Genomic DNA, 16,240 nt, shown 5'->3' with positions numbered 1-16,240 from the left:
GCTAAAATTTTAGATTTTAGAATGATTAGGATTTAACCTAATAAAATAAAGACTCACACAGAAAAAGATTTACCTTGAACCTTAGACGAGAGCAATGAATAGAAACTTACCTAGAAAAATAATCAAACAATAATGCAGTTTACCTTAGGTATACTATTACTAGATGGTGACACCTGAACCTTAATCATAATTTTATTATTAAACCCAAAACCTTTTCCTTCCCAACAACACACACCTCTTTAGGAGGCACATTAAACCTCATACGTTGCCTCTATTGTCACATTGCACCCATGACAAGCAGCAAGGAAAGGACTTAAAATGTTTTTGGCTGCAATATTCTAATACTAATGTTGGATGACCTTACGTGTATGATATCATATTGTTCTTGCTTTGTGTAGGTTGCTGGTGTGGAGACTAAATTACACATTTTTAGTATCCTATGTTCATAGTGATAAGGTTTGGAAGCCATAACTGGATCTTATAGTTGTTGTTTGTTTCATTTAATTGTGTTAATGTGTTTGTGCTGCACTGGTATGGTTTAGTTTGTTTTCTTCAAGTCATCCATAAAACCAACTAAAGCAGGTCTTCTAAAAGATCTATCTTTCACCAAGTCCTGTATTTTCCAAATTATTTTCTTTTATTTTCAAAATTGCATCTGGTCAATACCTATAGAATAGTTTTCATCTTGTATTTTGATGTGTTTTTAATAATTACTAGTGTTGTTTTAGCTTGACAACATCTTATTTCCTCCTATTTTTTCATATATACATTTTTAGGCTTTAGAACTAGTTTGCAAATTCCAATTGGTCTCAATCCACTTCAAAAAGGCTTATTGAGATGACATTCCATATCAAAAACAATAAACTCTCATTTATTTTTAAACTGTGTCTGAAAATCAAATGTATTTAATTATTTTTTCGTAGTGTTTTGGGTTGTCTTGAACACTAATAGAGAGTAACACCTCTTGTCTTGGCTTTTAAAATTAAGAAATAAGTTACCCAAGAATATTCATCAGTGGCACTCAAGTGTTAATTGGGAGCATTGTTTAATGAACCTAAATGCATAAAACTAGATAGATACATTTATTATCAATTCAATGAGCTGTTAAATAAATATAATTAATGTTTTGGACTAATATTCATATATCAGTTGTTAAGCACAATCATTAATCCCTAAGAATTGTACTTAATCTTTTTTTCTCTTAACCATAAACTTTTAAATAATCTCTCATAATAGTGAAATAAAAAGGAACATCAAATTTAAATTGCATTGTTTTATGAAATAATCTAAATCTCTAACTCTTCATAAACTAAGAAGAGAACTCATTAATTATAACCATTTTTTCTAGTGTTTGTCTTCATTCATTATAATTATAACCTATTGCTTTAAAAAATTTCACATTTTGATCTCCGGATTCACTCTTCTCTTTATCTACATTCATCATAAAAAATAAAAATATTTAACCCGTACGTAGCGACGTATATTAATAGCTGATCTAGAACACTGTTTAGAACCTTTCGTTTTAGAGCACATTACAGTGCCTTTCGTTTTGTCAAGAGAAATTAATTGTATAGTGCTGTTGATCCACTCAATTAGAGCATGAAAGGGATCTCTCGTGATGTCATTTTTTATGTATGAGCTAACCAATCCAGCGTTGCCACATTCCTCGATCATCTTATCACCTCAAGACCGCCGATCATTGCCACCCTATCCCATATATACAGAGTTACCAGCTCGCTTTTATCATAGATTAGCATTGAAAGAGCTAGCGAAACATAAGAGAGATACTATGAAGAGTCTTTCCTTGTCCGCTCTAACATTGTCGTTGTTGTTGATGATGATGCTGCTCAACACAAAAAGTTGCGGTGCTAGTATTTCACTGCCGGAAATGGAGGGTGACGTCCCCTCCTACTCCATAGCTGATTCCATCTTAGATTTGGAGTTCATGATGGATTCTGAAATTAACAGGATTCTTATTACTGGCTCTCTCAATAAAGCATACCATGCTGTCCACAAAAAGGGAGCAGTGTTTGGTGACGGCCCACATCGATACAGCTTGTTTCGTTGCGGCCGAGGCAACCGATATTGCGTTCCTCATGGTCGTTTTAAAGAGAACTGGATGTCGGTGTACAAATGCACCTGCTAGTTTCATTAATCTACTAGCAGTTATTCCATGCCCATGCGTGATGGAGGGAGGTCTCTCTCTAATATGTACTCTTTTTTTAGGGAGTTTGTTAAATTCCCTTACTACTACTGTTATTATTAGCTGTTGGATCGAGTGGGTCTTGAATTGAAGCATATAACTCTCATGCTAGAATAAATTCGCGTTAAACTTTAAATTACGTTAATTGTGGTCGAGAATTCAATCTCGTACCCCTAATTTATTTATTTTTATGGACAAGGTTTTGGTTTTGAATTTCTTCAATTTATCTTTAACTAACCCCTAAACTTTGATTTGCTTGTAATTTCACCCCTAATTTCATCTGATTAATCTTGTAAAAATTAAGTCTGGTCTTTCAAAATTCCAATCTTTTCAATTAAGCTTTCAAACTTAGTTTTTCACTAATTAGGTCCTTCGTTATATTAAGTTGACCTATTAAAAGTCTAATTAAATCCTTGCACTTAATTAATTTTTTTAATTTTAGTCTAAATTAATTTATAAACTTAATTCAACCTTTAATTAGACCTATGATTAAATTAAATTAACTTATTAAAAATCTAATTAGGTTCTCAGACCTAATTTTATGTAAATGTTTCCAATATTCATTTAAGTTAGCCTTGAATTTGCATTACTTTTCATATTTAGGTCTTTAAAGGGTGCAATTGAGTTTCTAAAACATTTCAAAGATCCAGTTTGGTCCCTCCATCTCTTATGTATACATGTAGATCCCTCTTTTTTATATTTGTATAAAATAAAAGATAATTTTTAAGGTACCTAAAATTGGGTTGTAACACAAACCATTCAAAAATCTTGTCATTGTAGACTTTTAATCATCCATAACATTAGCTATAATCAATCAATGTTCATCTTCTCGTGGTAATCCTCTATACTTTTATGCCCTTGAGTTAAACTCTAGAATCTCTAGAATAATTACCTATAATAATATCTAATAACAAACCTCTTCTTTTTTTTTTCATGATTGCTTTTATCTCATCCTAAGTTTCTACGGGTCTCTCTCAACTCCTTCTTCTACCTAAAACAATTTGATCCAACAACATTGTATAGTCAAAAACCACAATAACAATAAGTTTTACCTTCTTTTTCTCATAGTAATGGCAACAATAAAAATCAACTATCTTTTTTTCTCCTATTTTCAAATGTATTTCAGAATCGTTTTTACTTTGAAAAGTCAAAATCTTCATTTTAATTCAAATAATCATGAAAACCATCCTCCTTATCTACTTTTCTATGGTTGGAATAATCTTGTGGTCGAACTACCGCATGTTTGTGAGTCTTATATTGCCAAAACCTAGTACATGCCAATTATCAAAATCTTCAACTTCCTCATCTATATTTTTTGCTATGGACTCCTTTGAAGGTGAAATAGCTCATCTTGCGAGCCTTCTACCCTTGATACCTCTATAAACTGTCCCATTTTTGAAGGTTAACTACTTTAGTTCTCAATCCAACCATCATATTCATAACTTCTCCAAAACCTAATTTTTATTATCTATAATTTTTGTTACATAGCCAAATAATCTCATTCTAAATTATTTTTATCCTTTGATTGTGATTGTCATACCCGGACATCGTGGCGATCGATTAAAAAATTTTCATGGAAAAAAAATAGTTATCTAACATCTTTTTTTTTTTTTTGAGAAAAGGTCTAGTTCAAGGAGTCGTCACCTAATATTATGGTCACTAGAAACCCTAATTGGTTAACAGAGATTCTATGGTACGAGACTGGTTACACAAAAAGAAATATATTATCACCCCTTAAACGTCCTACCTAAGGCAAGTGCATTGCTTGTTTTGTTTAAAATTGTTAAGAATTTGTTTTTCTCTTTGTTTTTTTTTTGGGTCTTCCTATAATGTTCCTGACTCTGGCGTCCGTGAACATTTACTTACAAATATTTACAGCTCTAGCATTGGTAAATATTGCAGAATCCAAAAAGTGTAGTATTCCGTACTCTAACGCTAGTAAATAAATCCACAAGATTTGAATTTCAATGAAGAAGAAATAATTTTTCTATGCCTTTTTTTCTATTTTTTTATTGTTGCTCTTTTTAGACAAGAAGAAAAAAATGCATTGCATAACAGGTTTCCGTTAGCAGTAAAGATAGATTGAACATGTAATGAAACACAAAATATGCAAAGAAAAAAAATAAAATAAAGCACAAGGGGCTCATAAATAAATCAACAAAGATCCCTAAATTTATCTTTTTTGACCAGATATCAAACAAAAAATGAATAAAATATATGGAAAAGACATAAGGGTGTATTTTGCCAATCATACCCTTAACCAAAAGTAGCTTGGGTCGAATAGGGCTGAGGCCTAGACCTGACCCACTTTTTTTTTTTTTTACTGGGCTGGATCTAGCCTAGCAGGGTGGGCAAGATCCAGCAACCCAGCTCGGCCACTGGCCCAAGCCAGTGACCCGTCTGGCTTAGGCAGCAGCACGCATGACTTGTACAGCACAGCACAGCAAAGAGTTAATTATTATTCACAGCAACAGTGCTAGTGAATTATAATGCAGTGGGAGAAATCGAAGACGGTGGCTTGCTTTGGTCTCTCTCCTCTGTGTCTGCTCGTTATATTTGTGTCCTTTTTTTTCCCTTGCGTTCGCTTCCTGTCTATCCCTTTTCGTCTTTTCATCCTTAGTTCTCTGTGTTGATTTTTTTTTTTGTGATGTGTTGTTCTCCCCTATTCTCTCTTGGTCTCCCTGTCTTCTTTTTTCCTCCGTATATAGGTTTAGTGATTTTTTGTTTAAAAGACCATGGGCAATCCTTTGTTAGTATTTTGAAAGGGAACCCAAAAGGTCCCCTGTTTTTTTGGTTTTTGTTTCGTCTTTTTTTCCATCCCTTTTTCTTTCTTTCCTTTACCTTTTATAGGGTTGCCTGCTGCTTATCTCCCTAAGACCATGATGAGGCCTGGGGACATTGTGTTTTAGTCGGATTGGGGCACCAACAATCCCACACATGCCAGACTATTGGTGGCGGTTTCCTTGGCGTTTTAATGGAGTCGTGTGGGACATAAGAAAACCAAAAACACTGAGTAAGCTTGGGTGTGTTTTCTGGTAAGATGGGGACACCCCCACTTCTCCCTTCTTTCCCTTATTTTTTTTATTGCAGACAGGCTTCCAGTTCCAGAGGAAGAAGAAGAAACAATGCGTGTGGAAACTGCGTCATTTTGTACTTGGGAATGACCATTTTCAATATGGTACTTAGAGTTTCAAAATTTTCCAAACAGGTTCCTGATCTTTTAACCCCCTAAAATTAAATTAAAAGCGAATGAGTTAAAAATTAGATTATGATAGTGATGGTCATCTTTTGGTTGACATCTACAAGATCTTGAAATAACATTAATATTAATAGAAAATATATCCTCACACTCTCTCACATGTTTACACTTAATAAATATCAATCCTCTCATATTTCATATAAATTTTTGGTTGTTCATTATAACAAGCTTATATTTCACTTTTTACCATCTAATCTCAGAAATTTTAGTTTTTTAAGAAATTAATTCACAAAAAAAAAAAAAAATTATCAATACAAAACTATAAATACAAAATCATGAATAGAAAAACAAATTCTTGTGTAATATGAATTATATTAAAAACACAAATAAACATTAAAAAATTATGAAAACTAATGAAATAAGATTTAAATGATTCAAACTAAGTAAATACACTATTTTTAGATTGATTTTTATGTATCAAACCTGAAATCAATAACAATTTTTTTTTTCTTTAAGTGGTTTCATTTATCTTTTTTTTTCTTTTTCTTTAATTGTATTCAACTATATCACAAATAATCTTCCTCTTTTTTTCTAATTTTTTCTATAACTAGGTTTTTATATGCAAGCGACAACGATGAAATAACACAGAAACAAAAAGATAAAGGGTTATAACATGATTTTAGCACCTTACTCTGATACCTACTAATTTGAACTCCATAAATATAAAGATCCAAAAACTCATAGTTAAATCGACCTTTTCTAAAAAAATTAAATTTACACTTGTAATTGAACACAATGATATTCTATATTAAAACACCAAACTAAATCTAAACTAAATAATCCTATTTATAATTCTTATTTATTTCTTCTCTTCTCTCTTAGTCACTCATCTATTATCACTATTGCTTTCTTGATTTTTCTTTGGTCAACATAAATATAAGCTCTCATATCAATATATTTACAGCAGCATCCCACAAATAAAAGCTTTCCTAATATTTGTGCAATAATTAGTGGGGTCCAGTTCCTTTATATATGAAGGCGAGCCCCCAAAGCATCAGAGGTCGTCTAAGACACTGGAATGGAATTTTTGTTGAAATTTTGTTAAGGATTTCCTTTTAAGAAAGTAAATTTATCTTCTTCTTTTTTTTAATTTGAATATAATTTTAAAATTTTATTTTTTTTATTGTATATTTTTGTAGTATATGTATTTTGTTTACGTGTTTACTTGTTTTTTTTTTTTTTTCCAAACAAACTTGTTGTATGGATTTATGATTTTGTACATGTTATGGTTTGTTTTAGATTTTGTAAAATTATATTTGTTTATAAATTGTTGAAACTTATATCGAATTACCGACTTAAATGTGTTGTGATGAAATAAATAATGGCTTGTTTAACGGGTCCATTTTATATTTTGTCAATTTTATTGTCGAATTGTAATTTTCATAAAAGTGTACAAATTTGTATCTATATAGATAATTGATAATGAATTAAGAGAAGTATTAAAATAGGTTGAATAATCTTGAGCTAAACCAATATTTTTGCAAATTTATTTTGTTTTACATAGTTAATTAATACATGTTGTCATCATTATTTGATATAGGTTTGATAGAAGTGATGGATGATTGTTCATAAATATATCAAGATTCACCCCAATAATTGTGGAGGATGAATTATTATAATGGAGTTTAAAGTTTTATTAATCACGCAATATCTAATTTGAGAAATATTAATGGAGACGGTATTAGGTGTCTATGCAAGAGGTGTAAAAATAAAAAGTTTCTTGATCCAAATGTTGTAACGATGCATCTTCTATTAAAATAGTTCATGGAGAAATATTTATGTTGGTATGCGCAAGGAAAACCAATTGTTCCTTAAGAGACTATGATAGAAAGGATGGTTGAGTCAATTTTTAGTTTTAGCAACGTGCATGGAATTATAGATGACAACAATAATCCTTAAAGGACAATGGTTATAGATGTGATGAGAATGAATCATGACTATATCGATCAATGTCACGCATGCACAAGCAATTGGGAGGCATTCATGTTCTTTAAGCGGCGGGTGTAGCACCTCCTAGTGGTCAAATGTTGTCGTCCATTACAGCATCTGAAGCAGAGCATCATCTTTTTCGCAATGGTGAGGCACGTGTTCATGATGGAGGTGAGGTTGGGCTCTGATGAATCTTTTTCTTCTTCTTCTTCTTTTTCTCTTTCCTAACCTCAAAATTTGCACCAACAGGTTATATTTTTATCAATTTTAGTCGTTATTTTAATTTATTTCTATTTGCTTTAGCTTTTAATGCTTTTTGAACTTTATTTTTTTCAATTTATTCCTTAATAATTTTATTTCATTTAATTTTTATATCCAATTTTGGTCCTCCTTATGTGATTGTTACTTTTTTTAGTTTCTTAATTTATTTTAATTTTCAATTTAGTACCTTATTGTTTTTTTCATTTAATTTTTAAGCCAGTTCAGTTCTTATTTTTTTATTGTTATTTGTTTTGTTTTTCTAATTTTGGATGATTAGAGATTTTGCTTGGTATTTTTTAGAGTTTCCCTTCTATGGTTTAATCCTGCTCTTATGGCTCAGGTAACTAGTTTTGAGGATTAGCTCGATTTAATTTTGATATATTTTATGTCCTTTTCTTAAAATTCATTATTTTTTAATTTTATCATTTAACTTTAGGTTATTGGGCCTTGAATTTCATAGTTGTTTCCAAAATTTTTTTTATGGAGTTATCTCGGTCTCTTATCCTAGGTCATAGGTTTGTTGGGTGAACCCAGGTTCATCCAAGTTTTTTTCTTATTTATTTATTTTATGTTATCCTTTGACATTAAATTATTGAGTCTTGAGCTTCGTGATATTTTTCACATTCCTTTATGTGGGTTTCTCTCTATCTCATATCACAAGTCTTAGACTTTTTATGGTTTTTTTTATTCTTTTTTATTTCATCATTTGAAATTATATTATTGGACCTTGAGCTTTATGATTTTTTTTTTTAATTTTTCTTTCTATAGGGTTATCCTGGGTCTCAAGTTTGTCAAGTTAACACGGGTTGACTTTGATTTTTTTCAATATTCCTTTTATTTTACTTGGGTTTTTATTTTTTTTTTATCCCGATCACATTTTCCGGGTTGCGAGTTAGTCAAGTGAACCTCGGCTGACTCAATTTGTTTTTTACATTTTTTTAAAAATGATTTTTTTATTTCAATTTAATTCCTTGGGATTATATTGTTGGGCTATCATCTTAGTGATTTTTCCACTTTTCTTTATATATGGTTGACCCGAGTCACGAGTTTGTCAAGTTAACTCGAGTGGACTTAATTGTTTTCTTGGCATTTTATTTATTGATTTAACTTTGGTTCTTTTTTAAGTTTTCTTTTAAATTATTTTTTTTTATTATGATCTCATATTGAGGGTACCGAGTATTTGGGTGAGCTCAGGCTAACTCATGTTTTTTCTTCGACGTTTCTATTTTTGAATTTTATTTTTTGAGTTTCATCTTTTGATATTAGATTACTGGGCCTTGAGTTTTATTATTTTTTTTTCGTTTCTTTTCCATAGCATTATCCTAAACTTTTATCTTGAATCACGGGTTAGTCATGTTAACCTAACTTGACTTAGATTATCATCGCCTGATTTATTTTTTTTTCATATGTGAGGTAGCATGGGTCACCGTACTAGTAAAATAATTAAAAGAGAGAAATGAGTATCAAATTCTTTTATTTGTCATGCATATATATATATATTGGAGAACATATTCATGATTAATAAAAGTAAAAAATTAGATTAATTTAAATATTATTATTTTAGTTATATAAATATTACATAAATTTTGATGTCATTCATCCACTCCAAAAAAAAAAAGCTAAAATCTTGGAAGAGGTTAGAAAGGGAGATATACAAAGGAGAGGAGATTAATCAAGTACTTTGAAAGTGATTCAAAATAATTGATGTAATCGAATCTGTAGTAATTAAAGGTTATGAGTATTCAGATGAATATAATATATAATTAAATTAAAATTTTATATAACTAGATAGAGATTTGAACTAGATATACTATGTGGAAGGCCTAACATATGCTTTTATGAATCAATAAGACACGTCTAGATTTAAGAGTAGGTTTTTGTCGCGTCAAATTGGGTTAACACATTAAAACTGCATCTCTTATCAGATTGTTGAGTCTTCCGAGATTAGGAATCAAGCCTAGATGTTGTTGTTTAGGTTAATTTTGTTATTTTTCATGGGTTTTTTTTAATTTATGATTTAATTTGGTTTTTTTTTTTTAATTTCCTTTGTGCTTTCGGATTTCTAGTTTTTTTTAGTAGATATAGAGTTTTTTTTTTTTTTTAATCTGTTTATAAGTCTTGTAAACATCTAAAAAAATAGACTTTATTGGTTTTATTTTCATATAAATAAATTATAAATTTATGCTTCATATCTTGATTATTTTTTCCAAGCTTAAATTTATTCTTATAGTTCTTGCCTGCGTCAACCATGCTTCGAGTTGGCTAATTATTATTATTTATTTCATATTCAGTATAAACAGGTAGTGAAAGGGAAATTAAGACTTATGCAGAATTGAACAAAAAAATTAATATAAGTCAATTTTTAAAATAGGATGCCCACTCCGGCGTGAAAAATGGAATATTAAAGGCATATACATGTTGATGCACGTTATGAGCCGATTGGAAATGGAAGAAGTGACCTTTGAAAGGTCCTCCGTATTGGGTAGCAGTAACCTTTGAAGGCATCTTAGAATTCAAGTTAATTTTAAGGGATAGTTCAATTAATTATATTTTGAATTTTTTTTTAATAATTATAAATTTAAATTTTTTCAGGATTATTAGAGGATTTATATAATTATTAATTTTAAAATTTGTAATATTAATTAAAATAAACACAAGCTCATCTGTATCCACGTCAATAAAAAAAAAAAAAAAAAAACTTCCAAGTCGTTGCTGTTATGCAATCAATAACTCAACATTAAAAGAATCCGCCCTTTCCAAGAAAATTAACTTTTGAGACATCATAATCAGACTTCTGTATATTTCCTTAGAATTGTTTTTTTTTTTTTTTTTAAATCATGGAAATATATTTGGTAACGTTCTAGAAATGAGACGTTAGATTTTTCGTCCTTAACATGTGGACCTTTCTTTATTGATTTTCATAAATTTAGATTTAACTAGTAAATTCATGGACCTTTCTTTTATTCATGAAAAAGATTACATAAAGGTTGTGAGAAGAGTGGGAACATAACATAAATTATAAGGTAGAAATTTGTTTTTTTATTTAAAATATAGGAAAGACTTATTTATAATAGGGCTTTTCGACACCCATATATATCTGTGAAAAGTTATTCTAATGTGGTTTTCATTAAAAAAAAATTGTATTAAACATACCATTATAGGAAAAAAGAATTTTTATTTACAAAAAAAAGTCGACTCTTTTTTTTTGGTCTTCGAAATAAACATTTAAAAAATAACTTCTTAATCTCTTAATTTATTCTCATTCCAAGATCGACTGAACATTCCTAAATAACTTTTAATAACTTTTTATCGTAATTACTTAAATAAAGTACTGGCTCAATTAGTTATCACTTGCAAATATTTCCAGCTTGAAGGAATAGGGTTGTTCATTCGAAAAAAGAGAAAAACAAAAAAAAAGAAGAAGAAAGAATGGGGAATAAGGATGTTGCAGCCGAGAGGCTAAATAAAAAGAAAAGTTGGTAACCATCTAGTAGGTATAAGTTTAAGATTAAAGAATTTGCTTTCCATGTGGTCTTATATTCGAGTCCTGTGATTGTTAATATTATAGTCATTAAAAACTTATATATTCATTAACTTTAGGGCCCGTAAAATTAGTTGAGATACTCGGAAGTTAGCCTAGACATTCATGTTAATAAAAATATCCGCATTAATAATAAAAAAAAAAATTAGTTTGTGCTACAAACTTTTTGGAGTTCATGGTGTTGTACTTCATTATCAAACAAGTAGATAGACGAGGATGATTTTCGTTAAAAACTCATTCTATAAAACTGGGAAAAACAATTACGATACTTATTTCTTGCATTGTAACAAATATTATTTTAAAGGATCCATATTTCAATGTTACGATTTTTTACTAGTGAATGAAAATATTGATCTATTAATACTAAATAAACATAAAGTGAAAACGTTATTTATTTTCAATCATCATAATTAATATTCTTTATCCAACCAGAACCAAATATTAAAAAAGAGAAAAATCATTGTGAGGGATAGTAACAAAAGTCAACATGCAACCATAATTTCAAGATATTACAAAATAATAATAAAATAAAATAAAAAGCTTGGTTTTTCACTATGCATACACTCATATTTCATCATTGTAAAACTATTATTTTTCTCTGAAGATAAAAACTCATTCGCTAGATCTATTAGATTTATTAGTTAGTATCATTTTGGATGGGTGTAAGTAAGTTTTTTTTACATGTCAAATGAATATTGTAATAGCTTACATGCCCTTAAAAGTATAAAAAAACAAATTAGGAGAAGGGATTTCTAGTCTTTTTGCACTTTGAATGCATCGTGAAAGAACCATTTTGCCTTCGTAAGAGAACTCATGTTTAGAGGCACTTAAGGCCTTTTCAACATTATTATTATTATTATTATTATTATTATTATTATTATTATTATATATATATATATATATATATATATATATATATATATATCTATTTGGATGGGAGGCAATTAACTCTTTGACCATATATAAAATTAGTTTTAAAAAAAGTAGTTGATATATGTCACACATGCACCAACAATTAAAAGACATTCATGTTTTTTAGACAGCACGTACAACACCTCCCAATAATCAAATGTTGTTGTCCATTACAGTGACTGAAGCAGAGCATCATTCTTTTTGCAATGGTAAGGCACATGTTCATGATGGAGATGAGGTTGGGCTCCAATTAACTCTTTTTTTTATCCTCTCTTTTTTCTCTTTCCTAACCTCAAAATTTGCACCAACATGTTGTATTTTTATCAATTTTAGTCATATTTTTTTTAATTATTTCTATTTGCTTTTTCTTTTAATGCTTTTTTAACTCTCTTTTTTCAATTTTTCCCCTAAGAATTTTATTTCATTTAATTTTTATATCCAATTTTGATCCTCATTATGTGATTGCTATTTTGTTTTATCATTTTCTTAATTTATTTTAATTTTCAATTTAGTCCCTCATTGTTTTCTTTCATTTAATGTTTATGCCAGATTTGGTTTTTATTTTTTTTTATTAATATTTGCTTTGTTTTTCTAATTTTGGATGAATAGGGATTTTGATATGTATTTTTTAAAGTTGCCCTTCTATGATTTAATCTTAGTTTCATGACTCGAGTCACTAGTCTCAAAAATTATCCTGATTTAACTTTGATATTTTTATGCTATTTTCTTAAAATTGATTATTTTTTAATTTTATCATTTAACTTTATGTTATTGGGCTTTGAGTTTCATTGTTGTTTCTAGTTTTTTTTTTTTTTAAGTTATCCCGGTCTCTTTTTGTAGATCATGGGTTTGTTGAGTGAACTTAGGTTCATTCAATATTTTTTATTTAATTTTTTTATGTTATCACCTGACATTAAGTTATTGAGTCTTTAGCTTCATGGTCTTTTCCGTATTCCTTTATGTGGGTTTCTCTCGATCTCATATCACAAATCTTAGATTTTTATTTTTATGTTTTTTTATTTATTTTTTTACATCATCATTTGAAATCATATTATTAGGCCTTGATCTTTGTGATTTTTTTTTTATTTTTCTTTTTATAGGGTTATCCTAGGTTACAAGTTTGTCAAGTTAACCCGGGTTGACTTTGGTTTTTTTTTTTTTATATTCCTTTTATTTTACTCTGTTCTGTTTTTCTATGTGCCTTTAATTTAAAATAATTTTTTTTTATCTCAACTAACTCAATTTTTTTTTTACATTTTTTAAAAATAATTTTTTATTTCAATTTAATTCTTTGACATTAAATTGTTGGGATGTGATCTTAGTGATTTTTTTCACTTTTCTTTATATGAAGTTGACCTAAGTCACAAATTAGTCAAGTTAATCCAAGTGGACCCAATTGTTTTCTTGGCATTTTATTTATTGTTGGGCTGTACCAAATTCTTTTATTTGTCATGCATATATATATATATATATATATATATATATATATTGGAGACGAAAAGTAAGTTTGACATATTCATGATGAATAAAAATACAAAATTAGATTAATTAAAATATTATTAGTTTAGTTATATGAACATTACGTAAAGTTTGATGTCATTCATCCACACACACGAAAAAAGAAGCTAAAATCTTGGTAGAGATTAGAAATCCTATTTTTCATGACAACACAAACAATTTTTTTTTTTTAAATAAAATTCATATGAATTTATGATTCACATATGTAATTTTTTTTGCTCATTAAATTTTTGTGTTTCCTATAATATTGTTACTATCCTTTTAGTTCTCTCCTGCATCAACGATGCTTTGAGTTGGCTAATTATTATTTTTTATTTCATATTAAGAATAAGTAGGTAGTGAAAGGGAAATTAAGAATTATGCAGAATTGAACAAAAAAATAAAAGGTCAATTTTTAAAATAGGATGCCCACTCCGGCATGGAAAATGGAATATGAAAGGCAAATACATGTTGGTGGCAAAGTTCCAAGCCTCTGGGCCCAGTTTCATGTAAATATTAGGCGACAAATAGAGTGGACCAATTGGAAATGGAAGAAGACCTTTGACAGGTCGTCTCGTCTGTGCTGTGTAGCAGTGACCTTTGAAAGGCATCAAAGACTTCCAACGTTGGCGTTATGCAATCAATAATTCAACATTAAAAAAATCCGCACTTTCCAAGAAAATCAACTTTTAAGACATCATAATCAGGCTTTTGTAGATTTCCGTATAATTTTTATTTTATTTTTCAATGATTATTTTTTTATAACTAGATAAATCAAATCATATATCTATTATATTTTTATATTATAGTAATTATATATGATTCAATTATTATCTCCTTGATATATTGCTTTCTTGATTTTAGCCAAACATTATTATGATATTTTCTGATCAAGTTCCTATTTTTTCAATCCCTTCAATGAAACCAATTACTTTCGAAAGTTTAAAATTGGTCTTTAATTAAACTGATAAATTCTTGAAACATTAAATCGGGTCCTTTAAATCAAACCGGCAAACTCAGGTCAGGATCCTTCTCACCGTAGGATTCTCTATTTTCATGCTAGATATTTAAACAGGAATATCTTGAGCTTCTGATATCGAAATTAGGCATTTCAAATACCAAAATTCATCTACACGTTCAAAACTACAAATTTGATGAAGGATTAGAAGTGAGATAAAATTGTTTTGAATAACAGAATTGCAACCAAACTTGGTTGGATCATGCTAGATTTCAAACAAGAATATCTTGAGCTTCTGATATCGAAATCAAGCGATTCAAAAGCCCAAATTCATCTACGCGTCCAAGACTACAACTTTGATGAAGGATTGAAAGTGAGATAAAATTATTTCAGAGAACAGAATCTAACAGCAACCTGGTTAGTCAAAAAGATTTCCTGATCTGATTCAGGAAACTAACAATGTCTTCTCAAGCACCTAGGGTCTAAAATTGAGTAACAACAGTTGTTTTCATTTTTTTTATGGAGTTATCTCAGTATCTTATCCTAGGTCATAGGTTTGATGGGTGAACCCAGGTTTATTCGAGTTTTTTTCTTATTTATTTATTTTATGTTATCCTTTGACATTAAGTTATTAAATCTTGAGCTTCATGATATTTTCCACATTCCTTTATGTGGGTTTTCTCTCGATCTCATATCATAGTTTTTAGACTTTTTTATATATTTTTTTTATTCTTTTTCATCATTTGAAATTATATTATTAGACCTTGAGCTTTATGATTTTTATTTTATTTTTCTTTCTATAGGGTTATCTTGGGTCGCAGGTTTGTCAAGTTAACCCGAGTTGACTTCGATTTTTTTATATTCCTTTTATTTTACTTGGGTCTTTATTTTTTTATCCCGATCACATTTTGCGGGTTGCTAGTTAGTCAAGTGAACCTCGACTGATTTAATTTTTTTTTTTTTACATTTTTTTTTATGATTTCAATTTAATTCTTTGACATTAGATTGTTGGGCTATGATCTTAGTGATTTTTCCACTTTTCTTTATATGTGGTTGACCTGAGTCACGAGTTTGTTAAGTTAACTCGAGTAGACTTAATTGGTTTCTTGTCATTTTATTTATTGATATAACTTCGGTCCTTTTTAAGTTTTTTTTTTAAATTATTTTTTTATTTTGATATTATATCAAGGTTAGCGGGTATTTGGGTGAACGTTGACTCGTGTTTTTTCTTCGACGTTTCTATTTTTGAGTTTTATTTTTTCAAGTTTTATTATTTATTTTTGCTTTCTTTTCTATAGCATTGTCCTAAACTTTTATCCTAGATCATGGGTTAGTCAAATTAACCTTGACTTAGATTATCATCACCTGAATGTTTTTTCATATGTGATGTAGTGTGGGTCACCATATTAGTAAAATAAAAGAGAGAAATGTGTACCTAGTTCTTTTATTTGTCATACATATATATATATATATATATATATATATATATATATATAGTATGCCCACTCCGGCGTGAAAAATGGAATATTTCACATCTAATGCACGTTGTGAGGCAGCAAATAAAGTGGACCAATTGGAAATGAAAGAAGTGACCTTTGAAAGGCATCAAAGACTTCCAAGTCGTTGGCATTATGCAATCAATAATTCAACATTAAAAAATCCCAAGTTGTTGCCTTTGAA

The 16,240-nt window shown here is 29.1% G+C and overlaps 1 long non-coding RNA gene across 1 annotated transcript in view; it reads left to right on the top strand.

The window, feature by feature from the left end:
- LOC140954873 (uncharacterized) overlaps positions 1-16,240 on the top strand; it is an 85,688-nt gene that overhangs the window by 56,705 nt on the left and 12,743 nt on the right. The window lies entirely within an intron of this gene.

This window comes from Populus alba, chromosome 17, assembly GCF_005239225.2.
Source record: "Populus alba chromosome 17, ASM523922v2, whole genome shotgun sequence".
NCBI classification, from domain to species: Eukaryota; Viridiplantae; Streptophyta; class Magnoliopsida; order Malpighiales; family Salicaceae; genus Populus; species Populus alba.
This window is presented reverse-complemented; position numbering and strand designations above follow the sequence as displayed.